We start from the raw sequence: 13,492 nt of genomic DNA, 5'->3' as shown, positions 1-13,492 counted from the left end.
AAATTCAGCATTTTCTTAAATTTCTTTCAATTTTGAATCAGACCCAATGCAGATAAAAGAAGAGGAATCGATTGATATGCATTAAACTCTATGTAGCAAGAGGATAGAATCAGACATACTAACACAGACCTTGGGGATTAGAAAAACTCAAATTTAAATCCAACTACCCATCTCGCTGTGCTGTTTCTGTGCATTCTCTGAAACCAAGGTGTTCTGTGGTAGTCCTATGTCTCCTCTATCTACTGGCTCAGAGTAGCCAACTAACTGGCAATTGAGAAAAATCCTTTTTTTTTTTTTTTTTTTTTCCACAGTCAAAAACATTTTTCCAGGAGAGGTAGGAATAGATAAAGGGTCAGCAATAATTCAAGTGCTGCTCCTGGTCTTTGAAATGTGCTTCAGTTCTTTGCATCTGCTGATGATGCCTGCTGAAAGTTTTCATATTAAGGTGAAAGAAGAAAGAGAAGGGACATAAAGCAGCTCTAGGGAAAGCAGAGAAGGCAGAGAAGAACAGGGAAAAGGAGTAATATTGACAGTGAGAACAAGACTGAACATTTTATTTGACTTATCATAGAAAACAACTTGTGATGGTTTGTTATGGGATGAGGCAGTTCCTCCCTCTTCCTTCTATCAGATATAGAAAATCAACCTAGTCTGTGCAGACTACTATGAGCTTAACAGGGAAATGTTTCTCATTACAGATAAGTTTTTCAAAATTCCTCATTAATACTAAGGCAGCCAGTAAGCTTCAGGATCATCTTGCAGATATTTAGACCAAGAAAAGAGGAAAAAAGGTCATTCTTACAGAAATGCTAAAGTATATAGCTAATTGCAGCCACTCACAACCCTGCAGCTGTATTTACCAGTTATCTATTTAAATAAAGGCATCATTGTAGACTAGGGTCCTGGCCAGTTGAGACATATTTCATTTTGGCAGCTAAATAATTCCAGGTGCATCTCATTTTTTAGATGGAAGCCATTTGAGATTGCAGGTAATGTTAGCATGTGCCAATAAGTCTTTATTTTACATATGGGGAAGTGGAACACTGAGGAAAAAAGGTTTTGCCTAAAATGCACAGTACATCCTTAGCACAACTAAGCTTTAAATCATTATATAAATCATATCACTTTATTAACATGGGATCAACTTCTCTACTTTACCTGATCTGTGAATCTAATCTGTAAGTATCATGTTGTATTGCAATTCCCAAGGTATGATCCTAAGTAAGAATAAAAATTTATTGTGATAGCTTCTAGTTCAAATAAATACATAAATAAATAAAAATGAAGGTAATGTTCTAGATCTATGACAAAAGACAAGTGCTAGAAGAGATGGACAGCTGTGATCAGTGGTGGCATGAGGAACATAAGTCGTAAAACAAAGATTGCTATGTGGTAATCAGTAATCTCAGTGAACTACTTCTGTAGCCATTCTGGAAGTTGTCATCCTTTAGGCACTTACTATATTACATTTTTCAACATGTGTTACAGAATTTTATGGGAAATACCTCTCAGTATTTTGCCTTGCCAATATCTTTTCTTGAAGATTTTTAGTTGGGAGAGAAAGATCATGTAAAACATATTGTTCTGGGATCATTAAATGTTTTAAAACCACACAGGGAGATAATAAATCTTAGAGAATACTAAAGCTTTGGGGCCTATTTAACAGCATGTTCCATAATAAAATGCTAAACCAGTGTAATTTTGTTTAATCTTCCTTGCTTTTTTTTCCCCCCTTCCCTCTTGATTTTCTCTATCATGCAATAACCTGGTTATTTTTAATGAAAACTAAAACAGAAGAACAGAATGTTTAAGTGTACAGCTCAACTAAGACTGCTGAATGACTCGGTAAACAAATCTTATTTATAGATATGCTTTATCCAAACGCTTCAAATTCAAAAGAAAGTAACATTTTAAATATTTGAGCTGGGGCATAAGAGGTATGTAGGAAATATGAAGGCCAGCTTGTGCTAAAAGGGATTGCTGGTGATTACGCTCTTAGCATGCAAATCTCTTACGCAGATCTGAAAATACCATTTTGACATGTTGCAACATTGGAATCATATCTTTTCATTCTTCTAATCTTTCTAAAACTGTAGAATAGCATATAGTTTTTAGGAAAAAAAAAAAGTTGAAACTATAATGCAAATCACACACATCAGTTCAATTGTTCTTCAGAGGAACTGAAGGTCCCTTTTAGGTGTTATGTTTCTTTTTTCCCATTGTTGAGATTATCTGGTTTTGAACAGGTGGAGTAAATGAAATGATGGTGTGAAAAAATGACAGACATTAAGGGGGAGTCTAATGAAATGTGTAAAAAATATTAGTGGTCTGTGAACTCTTAACTCAGCAATGCTCTTTCAGAATACTGTGGTTGGCAAACTCTTTAGAAAGCTTTTCTCTTATAGGAAGCCAGTGTAATCCAGATATTCATACTCTACTTTCCAAATTTGTTGTTATTCTATTAGATTAATTCTTAGAAATATTCTCTACTATCTACTCTCTCCTTCACCTGCTCCCTGATTTTGGTGGTACTGTGGCCATGCAATCTCTGCCTCCAATTTTGTTTTGGAGAATACCCTTCAGGCTGCTTCAGGCTCTCTCATTGTGCCTGCCCACTGCTTCCCAGTTCCTCTACCCCACAGATAAGTGATGTGGTGTTGTGGCTCTCACTCGGCAGACTCCCAGCTTTATTTTGAGACAGAGGCTAACAGTTCTTGCTAAGTTCAGGATTCAGACAAACAGCTCTTTAGTACAAGAGGTAGTTGCTACTGAGCTCAGGGGAGGGGAGGCTACGCCATCCAGTCTCTCAGGGAGGAGAACAGTTGCTTCCCTCAGTTCTGGCACCATTGACTGATTTCAGATCTCAGTGGGAGGTGTAAGGCAAGAATTCCTTTTGGTATGCTGAGGTAGTTCTCTACTTGGCTTCTGATAAAACCTGCAAGATGGACTTTTTCCTCCCTACTTACTGCACTCAAGTGGACATACAGCCATCTTTAGGGAAAAAAAGTAGGGGGTATAAGTAGCATACTGATACCTACTGCTGATACAGAGCGACAGTGAGACCCGAAGACATGGCATATAGCAGCAACCTGAAAAGTAAGAATTGTACAGAATATGGAGCAGGAAAGAAATGTGCACCACCCCTACTGCTAGATTAAAGGTGTAGCAACAGTAATAAGAATAATCAGTTAAATACAGTAGTTATAAAATGACCGCTAGGATTAAATCAATGCACAAGTTGGATTTCATCAGCTATGTCTCAAAGGTATATATAAATAAAATATATTTAGAATGATAAAAAAGTGGATGGGAAATGGCCAAACATCAATATATGTTGATTCTACAATTGGAATAAGAAGGGCTTCCACCAGAAAACATAAATTGTAGAGTGTCAGTCCATCCACTGTGAACTCTCTGTGGCTGTGGCTCAGCTGTGAACAACGAATCACCCATGGATGTTGCTAAGCTTCAGAGAAATAAGTAAATGAGTAAGAAACATACAGAAGCCTAGTAAACAAGCAAAGTTCAAAGTAGCCGGAATGGTTTCAGTGTAGTAAATAAAATCTGTCAGTAGAGTTACAAAAAAGCAAAATGTCACAAATGGCGGGAAATTAAAAAAATAAATCTAGCAAGTGCAAATGGAATGGGATGCACCACACCTTGTAGGTAACATAACTGGAAAGCAACAACAACAACAACAACAAAAACTCCTTAGACTACTTATGAGATTCATCAAGCTTTTCATCAAGATTTAAGACAGGAAGTCTGAATTTGAAGAACCTGTTAACAGCAATCAGTTAGCTGAAGGTGTCTGGGTAAACTGTGATTCTGTGATTCTGTTTATTCTCAAAAGTGTGTTTTCTGCTTACTGTTTCAGGGTGAAGTGAGCTGGAGAACATTTGTGACTACACTATATAAAGCATCGTTGGAAAAGACACAAGTCCCAAAACACCATGCTGTTCTTCCAATGATGAATCTTCATAGCTTGAGGAACACTATTTCTTCTCAGTACTTGCAATATCAAAGGTATTATGTTAGTATATGTCCCAATTATCCTGTTAAGGGCATTGCATTGCAGAAATTGTTATTGTAGGATCTCAATAGCTAAATTTCTTTTTCTCATCTGTCTTATTTTTCACATGTAATTTTCATCACCAACAATTGTTTCCAAGCACAGTAAGTAGCAATCTGTTTCACTCATACCTACACCTCAAGAGGATAATAGCAAGGCTGAACCTGGCATTTCTCTAAGCTTTGTAATACTCACACTCTCTAACTTCCAATATTCAGGTATCCCTGGACAAATTCTTGCAAGAGGGCAATTTTTGTTCGTTTAATGAGGCACATTATCTCATAATGGAAGCAGTAACAAAAATATTTGGTTATGCACAGCATATGCGCAGCAAAATGGTAACAGAGGTCAGGAAAAGAAGAAATCTGCCTGAAGCAGTTTTTTCATTGCTCGTATCCAATGACTGAAAATTTCTACTTACTTTGCTGCTGAACTTGCTTCTGGATGTCAAGGAAGACGGACACCATGCTGGAGACATGCTCTAGCATACAGGAAGAAACTGGCCATGCCTTTTGCCATGGACACAGCAGAGGAGTGACCCTTCAGATAATCTGTCCTCAGTGGTTTCTTACAAGCAGCCACCTTTTCTTAGGTGGTATTTCATGAAAATTTTGGACTTATTTTGTGTGAACTGCAGAAAACCATGTAAAGTAACAATATGGTTGTTGGACATGAGTAAATTCTGGACAAAATATGGAAAAAAAAAGTTCAGGCCAAAAATGTTGAGGTATACTGGATATACAGCATTTTTCCTAGTCTCAGGTGATACAGACCATTTGGCAGGCCTTGTGTGCATTCAAACCTGAAACTATGGCTTCACAAGATGGAGGTTTTGGCAACTGAACCATCTTCAGGTGTTCCCATTGCCCACAAGTGTTTGACTGATGCTATGACACCATTGCTATTTGTGCTTCTGGGATATGAACTGTCAGGGAAAGAATCCAGACCAAATAATATATTCATTTATTGTACAGTATTTTTCAAATGAGAGTGATGCCCTGACCCAGTTCATAATGTCACTGCACAAACAGTTATGCTGGCACAAATGAAGGTGATGGCACGCTTCAGCAAAAAGGAGTATAAAGTGTGGAGATGATGAGTGGGGAGAAAAATCTCAATCCAGAATTTCTGTTAAATACTTTTTCTCAGGAAGCCATGGTCCTGCTGGCATCAAAGGTCTATGATGGGACCACCAACCAGGCAGAGACAAAAGGAAATATTTTGACCAGGATAAATACTCTGTTATAGAGAATGAAGTGCAGCATCTGATCTTTTGCACTCCTATTTGTTGTTGATGCTGACTGCCCTCAAGGTAATCTCAAGTAGAGACCAGAAATAACAATGCTTTGGATTGCCCAAATAGTTTAGGTGTCGGCTGAAGGGCATTTTCTTTCACATACTTATTTCCCTTCCCCATGGTAATTGCTCTAGCTAGCTATAGTGATCACTAATGATTGAACAAACAAACAAACAAACAAAATAAGTAAATAAAACTGCTGCACAACAGCATCTGGGAGAGTGAGGAGTGAGAAACAGCCTTCTTCACCAGTCAGTGAAGAAGGAAGGGGAGGAGGTGCTCTAGGCACAGAAGCCAAAGTTCCACTGCAGCCTGTGGAGAGGCCCCTGGTGGAGCAGGCTGTCCCCCTGCAGCCCATGGGTCCCACACGGAGCAGATCTCCACGCTGCAGCCCGTGGAGGAGCCCCCGGTGGAGCAGGTGGATGTGGCCTGGAGGAGGCTGCGGCCCATGGAGAGCCCCCGCAGGAGCAGGCCCCGGGCCGGAGCTGCAGCCCGTGGAGAGGAGCCCACGCAGGAGCAGGGGGTCTGGGGGGAGCTGCCGCCCGTGGGGGACCCGTGCTGGAGCAGTTTGCTCCTGGGGGATGGACCCCGTGTTACGGAGCCATGTGGGAGCAGTTGTTGAAGAGCTGCTGCCTGTGGGCAGCCCCCTCAGGCTCAGTTCAGGAAGGACGGCATCCCGTGGGAGGGACCCCACGTGGAGCAGGGGCAGAGAGGGACCGTGAAGGAGCAGAGATGAAGCGTTAGGGACTGGCCGCAACCCCACTTCCCTGTTCGCCTTTGCAACTCAGGGGGAGGAGGTGGAAGAGGGTGGATGAGGGGAAGGTGGTTTTAGTTTCTTTTCTTTGTTTCTCTAGCTTGTTAATAATAGGCAATACATTTCTTTAATTTCCCTACACTGAGTCTCTTTTGCCCATCACGATAACCGTTGAGTGATCTCCCTGTCCTTATCTCAACGCTTGAACGCTTGAGCTGTTTTTTTTTTTTTTTTTTTTCTTTTCTTTCCAGCATACTTTCTTCTTCTCCTCTTCTTCTAAAGAGGGGGAGTGAGAGAGCAGTTGTGGTGGAGCTCAGCTGCCCACCAGAGTAAAACTACCACAAAAGTAGACCCATTTTTTCTGTAAAAAAAATAATCTTTTGTCTTCCCATCATTAACACAATAGAGTGAAAGGACAGACATATTCTTTAGAATGTCATTCATTCCATCCTAAATATGGAAATATAAAACAAGTGGAAAAAATATATTTTGGAAATGTCTATATTGCTATTGACTGCTAAGACACTGCAAAGGAAGAAGCATACATTTGATATCATCTTCTAAGTGGTTACATTTAGACATCTTGAATCTCGTCCTTGGAGATGAACATTGGTCCTTTGTTTCTGTGTTTTCATTTTACTTATTCATTTTGCCTAAACAGCAATGCTTCCAAAAGTTATGAACTTCTGGGATTTTGCAGGTCAGGATTTAGGCCTCTAGAATCTAACAGTTTTTCAATTTGTGTTTTCAAGGATCATTTTTTGTTTGTTTGAAAAGGAAATAAATATCCAGGAAAACAGACAGCAGATCATAATTTTAAACAAAAAAATCTGATCTTTATCTTCTTTATTAATTATATTATTTAATAGCTAAAATATTAATAATAAAACGACAGTAGTGATGGGAAATCTAGCTGTTTCAAATACAATTCTAGTTTAGGTAAGGGTAGAGATATGGAAAACCTTGGAATTATGCTATTTAAACCTTCCTAACAACTTTCTGAAGACTAGGTATTAAAAGTTACATTTAGAGGTAAAAGACATACCTCCTGAAAATTATATTCCAGTAGAGGCTTAGTTTTAATGTACTGAATCTACATTTATCAGTTTTCAGCACAGGATATGGATATTCTCCTACACTAAGAGCATCTTGCTTTCAAAAGAATAATAATGTTCAGTTTGAGACAGTTGATTGCAAAATTATTTTATATAATCTATAATATTACATTTACCTTATTGACTACTTTCAGCTTTACTCAAGTTATTATTCCCAGGATAGGCTTGCATGATTGAAAAGTGTATTAAACACAAAATATGTACAGAGTTTAATTCACCTTTCAATTTTGGGTAGGAAAAGGTTAAAAGTGTATTGTCAAACCCAAGGGAGTTATTAGGAAATTCTGCTGGGAATTTGACACAAAGTGTTAATGAATCTAGCAGCAAGTGTCACAGTATCTTGCATTAAGGACTTTGGATATTATATTTCCATGCCATCCATATATTCATTCAAGTATCAACTAACTTAGCTTCACAATGCCCCTTTTATATACATGGCACCATCTGATATGCGTGCTTTCAGTCAGCAGCACTAGGTTAAGCAATACCCAAAAGTCCATCCTCTGATCTTGTTCATTGTTCATACCTTTAGCCACTTCTTATATTCACCTGCACAACTATTTGTGTGGGTGTGCAATAGGATGAGGAACTGATCCTGCAGGAAATGGTATTTCTTTTTGTTGCGTTCCTTTTTAACTGCATTAAATACCCATTTTGGTTCACTGCATGACCCTATAGATACATCAGGTTAGCAGAGAGGCAGAAATGAATGCTTAGACTAGATGTGCGATCAGAAATGGGTCATGAATTACTGAAATAAGCTTCAGCAGTGTTATTGTGGAACATTAAATATGGTCAGAGTGGATTAACAGGTCTATCCAAGAAGACAGAAAGAAATAGAAAAAAAAAAAAAAGTAAGCAATTGGTTGAATCTTAAATTAAACACTAAATACACAAACCTCTAAGTTCCTAAGGGTCTCACATTTTGGTGTTAAAACTCCCTTTGTGGAAGAGAGGTGGATGAGATGTAGAGCTGGGGGCCATCATTGTTGTCTCCTATCTTGTTCCCAAGATATGTAACAGCTTACTTTCCAGCATATTAGCATACTCAGTAATGGTTGTCAGTATTTAAGGTCATGTAAGGTAAAATTTCTTTAGATTTACTGTTAAGGACTTTCACATTAATTCCACAAGTTTAACTGATGCAGCATTGTTTTACATCACTGAAGTACCGGCTGGATGTGAATGTATACGAACTTTACATGAGTCCAGAGGAGGGCCATGAAGATAATCAAGGGGCTGAAGCACTTCTCCTATGAAGACAGGCTGAAGGAGTTGGGGTTGTTCAGCCTGGAGAAGAGAAGGCTCTGGAGACACCTTTCCGATACCTAAAAGAGTCCTAGAGGAAAGCTGGGGTGGGACTCTTTGTCAGGGAGTGTAGTGATAGGACAAGGAGTAATAGCTTTAAGCTAAAAATGTTAGATTTACATTAGCTATTAGGAATAAATTATTTATTGTGAGGGTGGTGAGGCATTGGCATAGGTTGCTCAGAGAAGTTGTGGCTACCTCATCCCTGGAAGTGTTTAAGGCCATATTGGATAGGGCTTTGGGCAACCTAGTCTAGTGGTAGGTGTCCCTGCCCATGGCAAGGGGGTTGGAACTAGGTGGTCTTTAAGGTCCCTTCCAACCCAAGCCATTCTATGAATGTCTTGCCATCTGCCCTCAGGGACAGACAGTAGTTATAGAATATGCCCCAAGACACATTTCTGAATTTTGTCCATGTTATTCAATGTAAACCACTAAAAACCTTCCTTGGAGCAGACTCCAGCAGATTTTTTCAACCACTGTGGCCCTTCCCCTCCATGCTGCCTTCACAGACATAGTCCATAGGGTAGGTTAAGACAGACAATCTTTCTGACTCAGTGATGCTTAAAGATGTTTTGCACAGCTGAAGTATTTGTGCAAGATTCATTGAATCATAGAATCATTAAGGTTGGAAAAGACCTCCAAGATCATCTGGTCCAACCATCACCCTACTACAAAAGTCATCCACTAAACTGTAAGCACCAGGTCCAACCTTTCCTTAAACATCCCCAGGGATGGTGATGCCACCACCTCCCTGGGCAACCAGTTCCAATGCCTGACTACTCTTTCTGAGAAGAAATTTCTCCTAATTTCCAACCTAAACCTCCTGTGGCGCAACTTGAGGCCATTTCCTCTAGTCCTATTGCTAGTTACCTCTGAGAAGAGGCCAACCCCCTGCTCCACACACCTTCCTTTCAGGTAGTTGAAGAGAGCAATGAGGTCTCCCCTGAGCCTTCTCTTCTCCAGACTAAACAACCCCAGTTCTCTCACCTGCTCCTCACAGGACTTGTGTTCCAGATCCTTCATCGCCTTTGTTGCCTTTCTCTGGCCACCCTCTGGACAAACCTCATCCCATTGTCCTCTGCCCATCGAACCATCTTGTCCAGGTTTTTCCCCAAAATTAGTGGATCACGAAATCATGAAAACATGTTTTTGAAGACCCCTGTACAGAAGAACCCAGGTCTCTGACATCCTTGCTTGTAAACTTAATCTATTAGGCAATGTACCACTGCCCCCTCCTATGAACAGACTTTAAAATAAAAAAAAAATATTACCCCCAATGTTCCCTTTTTATGGCATCATTACAAGATTTATGATCTGTGAAATCAGAAAGTAGTTCTGGAAAAAAAAATATAAAAGCAAAAAGAAAACAAAATCCTAATTACTGTGAAGGTAAGGCAAAATTGTTTGAAGCCTGTTGCATTGCTAGAGTGTTTTGAGCAACACCTTATGTATGTGTGCGTAGGAGATGTGCATTTGTGTGTCAACAGGTAAAGTATTGCTAAGTCTTTGTGTGCTGCATAACTTAGTGGTCAAAGTATTCAGTTTATGAGAGATACTAGTTGGACAAGAATATAAAATCCACAACATAAACATTGCATTCTTTCTTTCATATCAGCTATGTAACACTTTCCTAAATGACTAAATAATTTATGAAGCAGTATTAAATATGTGTGCTTGAGATTAAACTTAAATTCTTAGTGCAAGTTTCAGATTTAAATTATTTTATGTACAGCTACAATATGTAACCTTTCTGCTGACTTTCTCTTACAGGATTTAATATCCCTCTTACATGAAGTGAACATAAATTTGACAGAAATTACTTAATCATTTTACTCTTCAGTGTTACTCAGGAATAGAAGGTAGGAGTGAAATGCCCTGGAAACCTCTTTTCTGAATGAAAAGAAGTGGAGTCCTCAAGCTCTATGTGCTTTCAGATGCATGTATGGCAGAGGTTTGTGCAGGCAAGCATCTGGGACACGGCTTGCATATGCATTTGCCTCCTCATGGGTATGACTACTCATGTATGTCCTGGATGTTGCTGAAGAAATCCAAGGCAGTGCAAGAAGGCTGCTTTGTTTTAGAGTGAACACCGTGGTCTTTTAAATAACAGAATTACAGAGCTACTCAGGACTGGAAAGCCATGAAGGAGACTTAGTGCTCTTCCAGCTGATTACCAGTTCCCTGTAGTACATCTCAGCAAGCTAAAAGAACTCTCTGCCAAAGTGTATTGGGACTGGTTTCTCTGCTCAGATATCTGGACTGCTGGACAGCACATGCTCTCAGCCTTCCTGTGCTAAATGTGGTGGAATTCATTGGAAGTACACAATGCAGGGTACAATGATGTTGTATTCATAAATAAATGTAATTCTTTGGCATTGTGGGACCATGTTTAACTTGCCATGCTTTGTATGATGTTGTAATGACAGACCCTTTAATTGTGAACTCATGCAAAACAGCAATATGTGGCGTAGCTCCACATAGGTTAAATTTCACAGTCTAAATGTATGTTATGTTCATACACTTTGCATTGTACATGTGATTGGTAAAGCAATCCAATGTGACAGCATGATATCTTTACACTGCTATTGGCATAGCTATCATTCAATCACTTGTTAATTATTAATTTATCTTGAAGAACATGAATTGACTCCTGCTGTTTTAAATGTGTCTCCTACTGGTGTCTGCTGGCGTTACATGATGTGTTAATGTAGAAGCTTTGAGGAAAATAAAATAGTTTAGGAAAAAAAGAAAAAAATAACTTAAAAATGAAATTAGAAAGTAGCAAAGGAACTGCCAAGTTGGAATAATCTGAAACTGTGCCAAAACCATAAAGAGGAAATGGTAAGTTTAATTTAATCTACAGTTCACCACAGTGATACTAAAGACAATATTTAATGTTAATGTAAATCAGTTAGAAGGTACATATGAAGCCAGAGGCAAAGCAGGCCATATGTACCTCAGTCCTCAACTGCAGTCCATCTTTGCTCAAGAGCTGAGTGAAATGGATGTGCATCAGCCTGTTTGACATGAAAGATATCTAGAAACACTTGCAGGTGAGTACTCTGGTCAGACTTGGCAGAACCTCAACCTAACTAGCTCAGTAACCTCTCTGAGCCTGAAGGTATTGAAGTAAACACTCATATGTCTCCAGAAGGTCATACCTGCAAGACATGAGTCCTGTCAAAGGTGTCCCACTGTACATTGGTACTAGGAGAGCAAGCAGGAGCTTGAGTGACTCTTGAGGATAGGTCTCTCAACTGAAAATGTCCTGGTTCCTTTCTAGACCTTGCTCCAGACTCCTATTAGTTCTGACTTTGGTATCTGACATTATTTTGGATCTGACGTTTTTTGCTAGTGAACTGATTTAATATCTTTTAACATAAAGGCAAAATTGGATTCTTCATGACTTTGAAATGTATTTGGAAGATATAATTTCACAGTGCGCACATTAAAATATTTTTTTTTTGGGGGGGTGGTGGTTTATTATTATTTTTTCTTCTTCTGAACTGCAAAAGCATTTTTATATTTGTTTGGTTTTGTGTGCCATGTCTTGTGCTAATCATCTGCTCAGAAAAAAACAGTCCAGTATTTTATTGGGACATAAAATCTGCAGACAATGAGGACCACATTCCATTGTCCTAGTCCCTTAAGATAGTAACCAATTAAACTTTCTCTAGGCAGAGTGACTAAAGAAACAGGAGTCAACATACCCACAGTATCTCTCAGATTGCATGGGACCTTCTCTTATTTTTTGTGGAGCAAAATACATTTGACTAAGTGGAAAAGATGCAATCAAGTTAGCATTTTAAATGTCTCTGCCTGCCACAAATTACCAATTAAGTAGACAAAGGAACTCCTTTACACTTCAATATGAGATAAAAATCTTTGCTTCAGCTTTCAGAAGTTATTGATCTTTGTTTGAATATATACATACATATGTATATGTATATATAAAGATAGAAATCACAGCCTAAAAGATAGCCTCAAGAAACAAGCAACAGGGAAGACTTTTAATGGGAAGAGTCTTCACTGATTGTTAAATACAATCTGCTACATTTCAGGTTCGATGTAATTCAAGTGACTTCAGTGGATCTGAGCCTACTGGGGACTGTTTCTGCAATTATCATGGTTATCACTGAAGTTTTCATTCACTTGTTTTTTAACTTTTATGCTTTTTTATAGAAGGGAAATCAAAATTTTATATTGGCATCAAAAATCATTGTTTCCACTGGAAACACAGTATAGAAATAAAATAATTAACTCACAGAATCACCAGAATGTTAGGGATTGGAAAAGGACCTTGGAAGATCCTATCCCCCAGCCAGAGAAGGAACACCTAAATCATGTCACAGAGGAATGTGTCCAGGGGGATTTTGAAAGTCTGCAGAGAAGGAGACTCCACAACCCCCCATGGGCAGCCTGTTCATGTTCTGTCACCCTCACCATAAAAAAGTTTGGTCTCATATTTAAGCGGAACCTCCCATGTTCCAGCTTGCACTCATTGCCCCTTGTCCTATCATTGGATGTCACTGAGAAGAGCCTGGCTTCATCCTCCTGACACTCGCCATTTACATATTTATAAACATTAATAAGGTCACCCCTCTGTCTCCTCCAAGCTAAAGAGACCCAGCTCCCTCAGCCTTTCCTTGTAAGGAAGAAGCTCCACTCCCTTAATTATCCTTCTGGCTCTGCGTTGGACTCTCTAAAGCAGTTCCCTGTCCTTCTTGAACTGAGGGACCCAGAACCAGACGCAATATTCCAGAGGTGGTTCCACTAGGGCAGAGTAGAGGGGGAGGAGAACCTCTCGTGACCTACTAACCATACCCCTTCTGATATACCCCAGGATGCCATTGGCCTTCTTGGCCACAAGGGCACAGTGCTGGCTCATGGTCATCTGTCTGTCCACCAGGACCCCCCAGGTCCCTCTCCCCTTCACTGCTTTCCAG

General features: G+C 39.4%; 1 long non-coding RNA gene across 3 annotated transcripts in view; it reads left to right on the top strand.

Annotated features, from left to right (window-relative positions):
* Positions 1-12,973, top strand: part of LOC106035342 (uncharacterized) — a 40,599-nt gene extending 27,626 nt beyond the window's left edge. For all 3 annotated transcript variants that reach the window (XR_010830454.1, XR_001206712.3, XR_001206713.3), the window contains exons 3-4: positions 3,878-4,026; positions 10,317-12,973. This is a non-coding gene — a long non-coding RNA (uncharacterized lncRNA). The remainder of the gene's footprint in view (positions 1-3,877; positions 4,027-10,316) is intronic.
* Positions 12,974-13,492: the final 519 nt, after the last annotated feature.

This window comes from Anser cygnoides, chromosome 3, assembly GCF_040182565.1.
Source record: "Anser cygnoides isolate HZ-2024a breed goose chromosome 3, Taihu_goose_T2T_genome, whole genome shotgun sequence".
NCBI classification, from domain to species: domain Eukaryota; kingdom Metazoa; phylum Chordata; class Aves; order Anseriformes; family Anatidae; genus Anser; species Anser cygnoides.
The sequence above is the reverse complement of the archived record's forward strand: the minus strand, read 5'-3'. Positions and strand labels throughout refer to the sequence as shown.